This window comes from Typopeltis vanoorti, chromosome 10 (genome assembly GCF_054136105.1).
Source record: "Typopeltis vanoorti isolate ZY-2024b chromosome 10, IOZ_Tvanoo_1.0, whole genome shotgun sequence".
Lineage (NCBI taxonomy): Eukaryota > Metazoa > Arthropoda > Arachnida > Uropygi > Thelyphonidae > Typopeltis > Typopeltis vanoorti.
The window spans coordinates 12,135,524-12,147,561 of record NC_143558.1 but is presented as its reverse complement, the minus strand read 5'-3'; the positions used below and the strand labels follow the sequence as shown (position 1 = coordinate 12,147,561).

At 36.6% G+C, this 12,038-nt stretch overlaps 1 long non-coding RNA gene across 2 annotated transcripts in view; it reads left to right on the top strand.

The window, feature by feature from the left end:
• Positions 1-11,748, top strand: part of LOC150102176 (uncharacterized) — a 94,586-nt gene extending 82,838 nt beyond the window's left edge. For both annotated transcript variants that reach the window (XR_016548947.1, XR_016548948.1), the window contains exon 2: positions 11,153-11,748. This is a non-coding gene — a long non-coding RNA (uncharacterized LOC150102176). The remainder of the gene's footprint in view (positions 1-11,152) is intronic.
• The last annotated feature ends 290 nt before the right edge of the window (positions 11,749-12,038 follow it).

The window sequence follows — 12,038 nt, the reverse complement described above, 5'->3', positions numbered from 1 at the left end:
TTTTAGGTTTGAAAACTCCCTTGTTATTGTCCTATTTCGACTTACCAATAAGACAAACCTTTGTTCTACATAGGTATTAAATCCTTTTTTTTTTTAATATAGAAAAGAAAAAAACAAAACCAGTTTTGTTGTTATGTATTTGATGGCCTCTACACTGATGCAATCAAGCATTCTTCTTTTCCTGGGAGGCATCACGGCAAATCCACTTTATTGAGTCGTTTAGACCACCCCACCCATTTTCGTGTTTTTCGTAGCAGTTTAATTAACATATTTGTCTCGCTAGACGGCGTTACAGTCAGTATGTAGTTCAGGAAAACCTGTCGTTGTTCCACCCTGACAGACTAAATAGGACACGATTATCAATGTCAAGGTCTTTGGGTCGATTGTGGAGAGGTAATGATAGCTGTTCCTAATACAGTGAGTTATTGTGAGGGCGGATTCTGTGACTCTGACCTCGAGCACATAGAAGGACATTGAAAAGCAGAGGATTAATGTACGGCAAATCAAGCACGGTTACTGTTCAGGAGGAAACTACACCTACACTAGCTGATCTCGTTGTGTTGTTAAGACTTACAAGTATTCCCTGATTTGCAGCTGTTTCTAAATGTCGCTCACTGTGTGATAACAGCAGATGCCACAGATCTCTTTCACTTCCGATAAAAAGACGTTAAAAAATGAAACCGAATCGCTCATTTACGACAAACTTATGCCTCTCAAAAGTAAGAACAGACTTACAAAGATTGAAATTCCTCGCTACAAAAGAAGTAAATTCACACAACTTCTCCGATGTAATGACTGAAGTTATTACTGCTGAGATGATTGCTTTTATTTTCCTCTCCACTCAAAATCTGACCCTTATCACCCTTGGTTTTACAACAAATATAAAAAAGCAGTACACTAAAGATGCAGTGGTTCAAGTTAAAGACTCCAGTAAAAACTCATCAAAAAATCTGAAGTGGACGTTGCAAGAGTGAAATACGCTTAGCTCACTTCCTGCTGCAATGGCAGTTGTACCTTCTCATCCTTTGCTAAGACTGCTGGACAAAATTTATGCCCTCCTATGTTTCCACCTCTCTCTCTCTCTCTCATCAGTGGTAAAATGGTAACATCACATAGGCTATATGTGGTTTTTCACATGTAGCCTATACTGACATAAACACAAAGTCCATAGTCAGTTTAGCCTCTAGAAAGCTCAGTAGTCTTTTCGTCCTAAACAGTACTTCTCTTCTGCTCAGCCCCTGACACTTTAAACAAAAATCCAAAATCAATGCAATCTCTAGAATATTGTTTTCACATTTTCAGGGGAGATGATGCTCCAAACACCTTCCTCCGAATGCTATAACTTGGTAGTTTTCTGTCTGTTTGTTACTAAATCTGATATCAATACTGCATTTAGGGAAAAATATAGACCCTTTTCCATTATAACAGGAGTTAGGGGCCCTATTTATTACTGATGACTCATCAGGCTCTGAAAATATCAACCACGCATGCTATTTACTTACTGGAAATACAAATGGACACCCTTAAAACCAAATATAGTACTTATATTCTTCAGTTTATTACTACCGCAATAAATTTATATCGAAAAAGTTAGTGAAGTCCGCGTATAAGATGCTAAAAATAGGGGTTTTCTAGCGAAATTCGTAAAGAAGTATAAAAATATGCATATCAAATACTAAACAGACGGACGTCTAAAAGAAAACAAAGTAATCAGTAGGAATTCTTGAGTACTACTTGTTTATTAATCTGTAATATTTCTCAGGAGAAAAGAAGACGTATCTGTGCCACCCTGAAATGAATACTAATGACGTTTCCAGTAGCTATCAGCTCGTCCATTAATCACTTTCGGTTGCTGAGTTTATGCGTCCTGGTTATTATGCCTGTTTCCAGGTCATTCGTTCCAACACTCGCTACCGGCTAGAGGTCATTGCTTCTGCACGTGAGAACTCAATGCTAGTGACCTCTGGAATTATGTTAACATACTAACCTGAATTGGGTTTGCTTCCACCACCCTCTGCGAGCCTGCCGATAAACGGATGGATCTGTGTTGGAAGAACCTACTTACGTCTCAAACTAGAGCTCTTCACTTTGACAACTAAGACATGAGTGAATATCTCTTTTTGGGTGTTTTGCAAACTACTTGAAGTACTCATTGTTCGCTTTGTCTGTGTGCATGTCACAGAGCCGTTATTACCAGAAATTGTTTATTTAAATTAGTATTTGGGATATTTACTAAACTTTGTTTAAACATTTTAAATGTGTGGTTTAAACCGGACAATGTAAACTCAATGTCATGACAAAAAATGCACATTTTTTTTTTTTTTTTGTACTTCCTGGGTGATTCCCATCTTGTTAGAAAAAGCTTACCGTAAATGATACGTTGAATCAATTTTCAAAAGAGGAGTTTCGCCCCCGGAAAATGGGAGATAAAAAATGTGAATACGTTTTTAAAAATACTAACATTATGGAATCTGTAATTAAGATCAAAAGGGATCTAAACCTCCCCGAAATGCTGAAATATTGCTGCATGCGCGGGATTTTTTCGTCGAGACAGAAACAAATATTTACTATTCCTGTGTCCCCCTCGCACGTGCTGGTTTTAGAGAGTGGGGGAAGAGAATATTCCATTAATAGACGACGAAAAACGTGTCGAGAATAACAGGAGTTAGGGGCCCTATTTATTGCTTTATTTTTTGCTGATGACTCATCAGTATCTGAAAAGAAATCAAGCGAGGACCTTCAAAATCCCTCTCATTGGGTATTCTCCATAATTTTCTTTAGCATATTATGTTGAAGCCAAACGTAGATACATTTAAAACTTGTATTTGCAAAGCATTAACAAATGAGTGTTTGCATTTAGCTTGCCAACTCTGTTACGTTATCGTATGTAAAAAAGAGTAACCAAAAGAACTAAATCTCTTTCTCGTTTTCAAAAACTGAAGAAAAAAATAAATTAAATTATAAAAAAAATCTTTGCACTTCGTAAAACTCGTCATTTTAACTACGCTGAAGTTCATATTTCTCCCTTAAACCCATTGAAGATCATTTAAAAAAAAAAAAACATTTTTTTTGTATTTATTTAATTTTAACCAAGTTAATTCATTTCCAGTTATTTTATTAAATGTGGCAATTCATAAGCAACCGTTGTGTGTCGCTTCACTTTACTGAAATAAACATTTTATGCATAATTGATCACTAGCACCACGAGCGACTCAATCTGCAAGTTTCTCACGTACTGAAACTAATTTAGCATGTAGAAGTTTGCAATGAATATTAACTTTTGTAAATTAGAGAATGACACTGAATTTTAAGTTCAGCTTATGATTTAAAATCTGTAATGCGACACACCACAAACTGTCTATGACGAAATTACCTGAACAGTCGTTTCTTCTACATGTAATATTTTATTTAATTTTCAAGAATAATTTTAATTACATATGAACAAAAATTAACTAATATAGAATTTACAGTTATTGTTCAAAATGTTAGCGTCGGGATAGTAATATCAGTCTTTCGTTAAGATAATGAGAAGCAGTTGGGTATGGTATTATGGAGTGGCTGATTCTCGGTTATGTTTATAAAGATACAAAAGCATCCATTGACGACTGGTACATTTACAGGACTCACTTCCGTCGTGTTACTGTCCGCTTTCTTAAGATACAAAAACAAAGCAACACTGTTACTTTCTGTAGTCTTACAGACTGGTAATTATGTATTTCTCACTCAAAACACACAATCCGTACGTCATTTTCTATCGGCGCAAGAGGACTGCAACACGATGTTGCTAGGCTGTTTGGGGCAAGTTCTCTTCAAGGACACGTGTGCTGGTAATAGCTTAGCCGAATGAAAAAATAAATCAACTTAAGCCACACACACAACAAACGCAGGAGAGGCCGGTGAAGGGAGACCGAGGAAGGAAGGGGGGGGGGGGGAGTTTTAGAATAACATTTCTTCCCCGTCTGCGTCTCCTTTCATCGGGAGAACCATCAACTAGTTCCTGTGTCTAGAACAGTTCGGGGTTATTATTTTCCGCGTACTAGAAACGCATCATATACTATAACTACAAGGGGAAGGAGGGAGGCGGGGGGAATTGAATGCATCGCTAGCCACTACCGAAGAAATGAATAAGTAAAGAACCGTTGCAGGTGGAGTCCTTTCTGAGAGGAACACAGTCAACAGGTGCATCGCTGCTGGAATCGAGTTCGCCAGTATGCAATGGGCTATTTAAAACTGTTCTACACTGCGTGAATTAAGAAAACGAAAGGGATAAAAAAAAAAAAAAAAGAGAGCGAGAGAGAAAGATAACTGCATGCAATAGTAGTTGTTAAAGAAAGAGAGAAGGAAGGAGAGAGAGAGAGAGAGAGAGAGAGAGAGAGAGAGAGAGAGAGAGAGAGAGAGAGAGAGAGAATAAAAACCATGGGAGTTTACTGTGCAACTTATTTGAACCTGGTACAACATATATCAGTTTTCAAAAGTATAATAATACGTTTTTTTTTTCTTTTTTCTTTCTTAGCGTTCATAAATTATTTCGACATCTTTCGTTTTGACGCGGACATTCTCGGTTTTGAGATCTTGCCAAGCCAGTTTGTAGTTTATAATTTTTAAACTACTATTAGTACTTGCAGATTGCACGTATCTAAAAATAGTTTCGGAGGAGTAAGAAAAAGAAAGAAAGGAAAAATAAATAAACAAATAAAAACAATAGGGCATTTTCTAAGAACAAACTACAAGTTTTGTGAGCTTTTAGAGCCAAGTAGTTGCGTCTTTTAGTCTTCGAAAAAGACATCGATGTTAAGTGAAAGTAATTAAAAACAACAACAACTGAAGTGACATATTGTTTTTTTATCTCATGATTTAAATGCTAAATCATTTCCTGAATGGTGAATTTCAGTCGTTTATTTTAATCAAGATTGACCAGCTTTTGCTAAAGGGAACAGAATTATAGTTTGGCGGTTCTTTTTATTCTTTATTCATTTAAATGTATTTTGTGACACAATTGTCATAAATTTTGTAACAAAAAGATTTAATCTTTAAAAGAAATATTTTCTTTAGCACAACTCTTCAGTTATAACATTTTATGATTTTTTTAAATTTCATCTTATCTTCCCTTTCGTGATAGGTTCATGGGCCTGTCACAGCAACTAACTTGGCTTCTGAGAAACCTGATGACTGCTCACAATAGGGCAATTAATCCCGTGTTATGTCTGTAAATGGCGTATGTTCTTCTGACCGATTTGCCTGTTTTGCGGGATAAAAACATTTCGCCTCCGTACGAGACAGTCTAAGTCACCTTCAGATGAAAAGTCGAATGGCATCACCGATACTTACTCAGCTACGAACGCTCTATTTTGTTTTCGACCTTTCTTTTATTCACTTATTTTATATAACAGAATTTTTTGCACGAAGTTTGATCGCAGTCTTGCTGGATTTTGCAATAACTTAATTGGGTGGGCGGGTTGGGACTAAGGGTATGATATATATATATATATATATATATATATATATATATTTTTTACCTTGGGTATAATAAATCTAATATATATATATATATATAGAGAGAGAGAGAGAGAGATTGTATTACACATATTAAATTATGACTATTGTAACACCTGTTGCGTTATTATAAACTAAACCTCAAACATCGGACGCCAAAATATAAACGAAACGGCACGTGCATGATGCGTGTGCGTGTGTGTGTGTGTACACCGGCTGAGGAAAGCTTAACAATGGTTACTATAGCAACAAAAGCTTGCAAACGGGAGGGTGTTCTTCTCTTTCCTGGTAAATGCACTAGCAAGTCGTTTCTGAGAAAAAAAAAAAGAAAAAAGCCACGTGTGCAAAATTCAGTTGGGATCGTTACAGAGCAGTTGCATATTCTTCTCGTTAGGGTAAAAATATCAGCTGCCAACACCGCACAACCGAGAGACAATGGGCAAATGCATGCAACTTCCGGTCTGGTATCATTTGGCATTTTGTTTATTAGAGAATCCTCCCTATTACTGCCGTTACTAATATTTCCTGTCAACTCCCGTCGATATTATTATATAGCCAGAACGATGCTGCAATAGAAAAGATAGGAAGGAATATCTTGTTTGAAATGAAAATAGGAAATGGCTGGAACCACAGCACAATTAACATTAATGAAGAGGGTGTTAGAACTTCCTGTGTAGGAAATAAATATATTCAGCAGTTAACACCATAAAGGAAAATCGTGGAACAATAAATGCGAAAATAACCAACATATAAAATATATTTCATTTTGTCTTTAATGCATAATAAACTATCTAATAAACGGTTACTTTTTAAAATGAAATTCTATCAGATGGTTTTATGTATATATTAGAGTAGTTATTTCTGTTATTACAATATGTTTTAGTTTCAATTTTTTTTTTAAAAGTATTTCGTTTTCATTCAGTGGTTCATAAAATATATAATAAACATGGCACAATAAAATGTCCCTAACGAGGTTAATTATTTTTAAAGACGTTCCGCACATTAATTGCAAAACTGCAGTATTTATTAAACTAGTTCATTCATTGCAGACGAACACTTTGAAATTAATCTGATTACCAGAGGCGTTGCGCATGCGCAATTTCAGTTACTTTTTTGCATTGTAAAAAACTCGTATGTAAAACAATCAGTTTCGTTTTTTTTTTTTTTCACTAGTTAAGATCGTTTTCTCTATATATGATGCAATTAAATCACAAATACAACTTATTTAAAGTTTTACATTTCGGCTTTCCAAGTAAGCAAGGTGGTAGGGAAACTTTTATAAAATCAATAAAATAATAAATAAATAAGCAAATAAATATAATCCATGCCACGTCGTAATTTACAAAAGCTTTTATCTACTCGTTTTATTGTTGTATTACATTTATGCAATCACAGCAGAGGGAACAGCACGTTCAAAATTCGTGCAGTTCCTTGATAATTCACAGTAGAGAAATACTGTACGTTAAATGCAGAACATTAGATTTTGAAATAACCATTTTTATATGAATAAGTCAAAAACACTGACCAAGTCGTTTTAATATTTAGAACGCTACTGCCTCTGGATGATTGCTATTACGAATGTAGAGAGAATGCCTAATTGTACAATTTTCTATCTTCATGATCTCCCGGTCATATTTTGCCTGCCACATTGCAGAGAAAGGGGGTGGGTACAGCAATTACTGCCAAATTAGACTCCTCGATGGAATTTACTAGCCGAACAGTTGTACCCTAAAAGGCCTCATAATACTTATTCATATAAAAAGGAGATTAACCTCCTCCAAGTACATCCGTACTTGGTAACTCTTAACAAACGCTCACAGAATGAAATCCACCCCTTCGTTAACCTTGACCAAGCAAACAACACTCCCACTCTATTGCCTGTGTGCCGCTAGTTCCCGAGCTCCATCGAGTCTCTCGACTACCCCTACATATCCGGTAAAATTGTGATCTGTTTCCGTAACTATTTTACCGCCAAATGTGGTACGATAAAGGACGGCTGCTACTTCCAGGAAATACGTCCTCTCTGGGCCTCCACTACACCCACTAAACAGTGCGTGTGGTAGGACAAGTGCCACTGAGAGAAAAAGACAGACCTGCGAGGGATTCACCACGCGACTTCTCATCATTTTTTTTTTTTTAAATTTCAGCAGGAAATATTTGGTGTCATCCCCCTCTCCCCCCGAAAAAAAAAAAAAAAAAGGATTCTCGGTAATACTAGTGATAAATCATATATATCACTTTTCAAATGATTTTAGAATCATTTTCTGATTCTTAAGCTAAATCAAATAAAGAATATTGCAGGATAATTTCTCTCCATGGTAACGAACTCATTACCTAACAACAATGATAAAATTTCGTTCTTATTATTTCAGAATGCCGGATGTGCAATGCACCAAATGACCACTCGGGTAAACTGTGGGTGTACAGTCTGTTTTGTTTCGGTCATCGAACCAGTTTGTTCTTCTCCGACATACTTCCCCAAATGTCAACAGCCGCTTCACTACATGTTAGTCGTGAATCCACCGACACTTCCCGCGACACTGACCCATATCAGCAGTCAGAATATGAACCTCGTTTCGTAAATTAACGCTCGTTAGTCATGTTGTTTTCTCCATCAATTCGAGCAGAGATAGTTTTAAATCTGCATGGTATAATAGCGCCATAAACCACCGGATAGCCTTTCATACATCTGAATGCAATTCCAGCCAAGTTACCGACTTTCTTTTGTGGATTCTATTTGATGATACATAGCCATTCAAGATTATTATTTTAAATCTTATGAAGCGAATTTGAATGAAACCAAATTGATTTTCAATTCATTTCCATTGACCTTGAAGTGACAAAAGTTATTTCGTTTATAGTTGGAAGAAATCGTAATAATTCTGTGTTATGTTGGATGCAAACCTCTGCTAACACAACACAACAATCAGTGGAACATTTTTTAAAAAAATATTTCGGAAATATACTTCAAAATCATAAATAAAGAAATTGCGACAGTTCTTTTTTTTTCCCCCCCTTAATATTGCACAATCCCATTTGCCAAGGTTTTCTTGTTTTCTTTACATCACATTGTAAGAGTATGCGAATCCTTGTCTGTTCACTGCCTGTTGCTCAACTCTCCAACAATTTGTTGCCAAGTTCGGAATGCATATTTTGTGTTCTGCATTTCGATACAAACCACCTGCAGCGAATTACGGAGGATATAAGACACTTCCTCATTACCATACGAAGTAAACATCATTCTTTTTTTTTTTATTATTTATTATTATTATGTTCTGAGAAAGTTGTTTTCATGCGAAATTAGAGATTGGTCTTGTAAGAAAGAAAGAAAGAAAGTGGAAATCTAATTCTACCTCTAAAGAATGCATACAAACAATAATGCTGACTTCGTATACCGTGAATAGAAGCATTCACCTTGTAAAGACAGAACTAGATATAGGACTGAATAGATACCGCGGGATTTGAAAATTGTAATTTGCATAAACCGAGCACTGTAAGAAAATATATAAAATATATATATGTAACCGTTATAAACAACTATAGTAATTGTATGATATGTCATAAAAATACGGTGTTTTTCTCCAAAATTCATTGTAGCAGCTTTCATAAATAAATCGCTACTACAAATAAAGGAAGTTCCTACACATTATTACCTTTCAGCATACGACAGACGACTTTAGTTTTTCTTTGTTGAAAACTAAAAAGGTCAAGCTGACGCAAAGGTCAATCTTCATCGATGCTGTTTTAAATGCTTATCTCGCCAACAATCGAATCCGATAGCGCAAACAACATAACTAACCAAAACAGATCACTTCTGTAGCATCACCAGTTTCCAAAAACCGTTGTATTAGTATCCAGTGGATACTGTAAATAAATGGAATGGGCCCCTACTGTTGCTATGGGAGCATGACATCAGATACGTCTTATTATTTGATGACAGAACAAGCAATCGAAATAGTGAAGAACTTCCAATGCATGTGGCTGAGCCCGCTTTGCTATGCCCTAGGATAGGGCATAGTAAAGCGGGCTCAGCCACACTTTTTTCTGGTGCGCATTTGGATTTATAAAGCGTTAGGAGTTGGGCAAAAGAGAAGTAATGTTTAGAACGAAAAAGAATACTTCGTGAATGAAGAGGCGATGGATGTTGTAATGTGTTTATACCGGGATAGACTAGATGTGAATTAGCCCATGAAGAGAGAATTGAATTTGTGACGCACAGTTTTTCTTCCTGGAAATAAGGGACAGCGAACCATCTACCATGACCTGGAAATAAGGCAGAATTGTGGTTTGGTACCATTAAAATTTACTAAACTGTCTTCACTCACGACTAGAAGATCGGCGTTTGAGGCATTAGCCATAGAAGATCTCGAAGCTTGCATCAGCGAAGCACATAGTTTGTAAATGGCGAAAAGGAATGGGGTGTATCGTCATCAGCAAAGTCATGAATAGGATTGAACATTAGTGAGAGATCACTGATGTACAGAAGAGTGTAGCTAATGCACAGAGCCAATGGGGAGTATTCCGGCATTAATGAATAAAGTTAGGGGACAGCGAGCCATCTAACATGACACGAAATAAACGACCAGAAAGGAAGCTGACAGTCCACAGGGAGACCATAAGATTGCAACTTGGTAAGAAGTCCCCCGATGCCGGACTCAATCAAATGCCACAAAAATATCAAGTTTTAGTGACCAAGTGAGCTTTTCCAGATCTTTCCATGGCCTGTGTCCACACTTGAATAACGTTAGCGAGGAGTGGCCTGCTGTAGAGCGACAATTGCAGATTCGCATTGATGATCACTAATTAAACGATGGGTCTGTAGGTAGTGAAGAAGCTAGCTGTTAATAACCTTCACACCTTTAAGAATGTTGAGCTGAGAACAATGCGGTGATAGTTTGTCGGCTCACTTTCATCTCCCTTTTTAGGGAAGGCCAGATGAAAGCTTATTTCCATAGTGTTGAAAAGATGACAATAGACCTGCGATACAGGATACGTGTGGATGTGGATAAACAGCGCATAAATGATATCTCTCTAGTTGGTCCGTGAAGTTAGAGAAGGGGGAGACAGTCGAATTGTGGATTGAAATCTCCAAGGAAGATTATCTCCAGGTTTGGGCGATTGCACCGTATATGATCAACTTTCAGTGATATATAATCAAAAAGGACAGTATAGCCATCAGAATTTAGCGTGCGGTAAAAGCAGCAAATGAAGGCAATCAAATGACACAAGGAAATCTTCAGCCGAAACATTTCATATAAAGGATATCCCAGATCTGATAATGTTTTGCATGGAATATCAGACCTGACAAAAGCGCATGTTCCATCCTTTATAGGAAAGACATTATGTATAATGTACCGTGGAAAGTCTAGGTGAATTGTAGTTGTTGAGATTGTCATGCAAGATTCAGTAATGAATAAGGAACTGAGTTTGGATATCTCTAAGTGGTGATGTACATCGTTGGTGTGCGTATTAATCCCTGGAATTTTGGTAACGCCTATGTGGAAGTGAATGTTTTTCTTCTTTTTACATGGAGTTTTTTTTTGGGGGGGGGGATTTTAGCCTATGTTTTTATTTTATTTTATTTATTTATTTTTACAATTTTTTTGTAGATAATTCTAACCTCAATAATACTATAATTTTCTATTGCCATTCATTTCAGTATATTGGAAAAATTCATAGAATAGGGACATGCAGCAGATATTCATACGTGGACTCGACATTGTCTCCTGCAAGTTGCTATACTCGGATTCCCTACAGGCCTAACCTGGCAGATTAATAATCACAGCAGGATTATTCGCCAACTGAACGGGAAGCCTCTCGAAGTATTACCAACACGTGTAATCCCGCGTACTTTCAGAAGGTTTGTCTGTGGAAATCGCTTTATTGCCATATCTTCGAAGTCCTGCAAGTCCACCACCCACACTATGTGTAAGAAGAAATGGAAGAGACAGAAATCCTACTCTAGAGACGAAACACGGTAAGAGCCACTTCAAGCTTCCGATAAGCAGGGCAGCTGTGCTTCAATGAATCTAGAAATGCCAACTAGACCTGTAGGTCTAGTTGGCATTTCTTCCAAATAGGAAAGGTCCGCTTTTAAGGCGGCACACCTCTATATGAGCTAAGCACTGACATCGAAAGATGGGTGTTATCAATACCAACGTTATTACATTTATCATTATTATCATGTATATTTGTATAAAAATGGATGGACTCAACATGTTGAGCAGAATTAAAAAACACGCAGTAACATTGTTTTATTGTGTGTGTCTTGCAAATATTTGGTATAAGAATATATGTGTATAATATATATTATTTAGCTACCTTCGTGAGAACTCCACATAACACACATTTACACCTCTTCTTCAATTCACTCACTATTTGCTTCTGTAACTTCATAATCACTCACCAAGGAATCTGGTCCTCACGCCTCTTTCTCTCTGCTTTCCATCCTGTCATAAGGTAGGGAAAAAAAAATCTCTCCTGAATCTACCCCATAAAATTCATTAACTAACGTGTAACATAGTGAATATGCGATTGCTTTAATG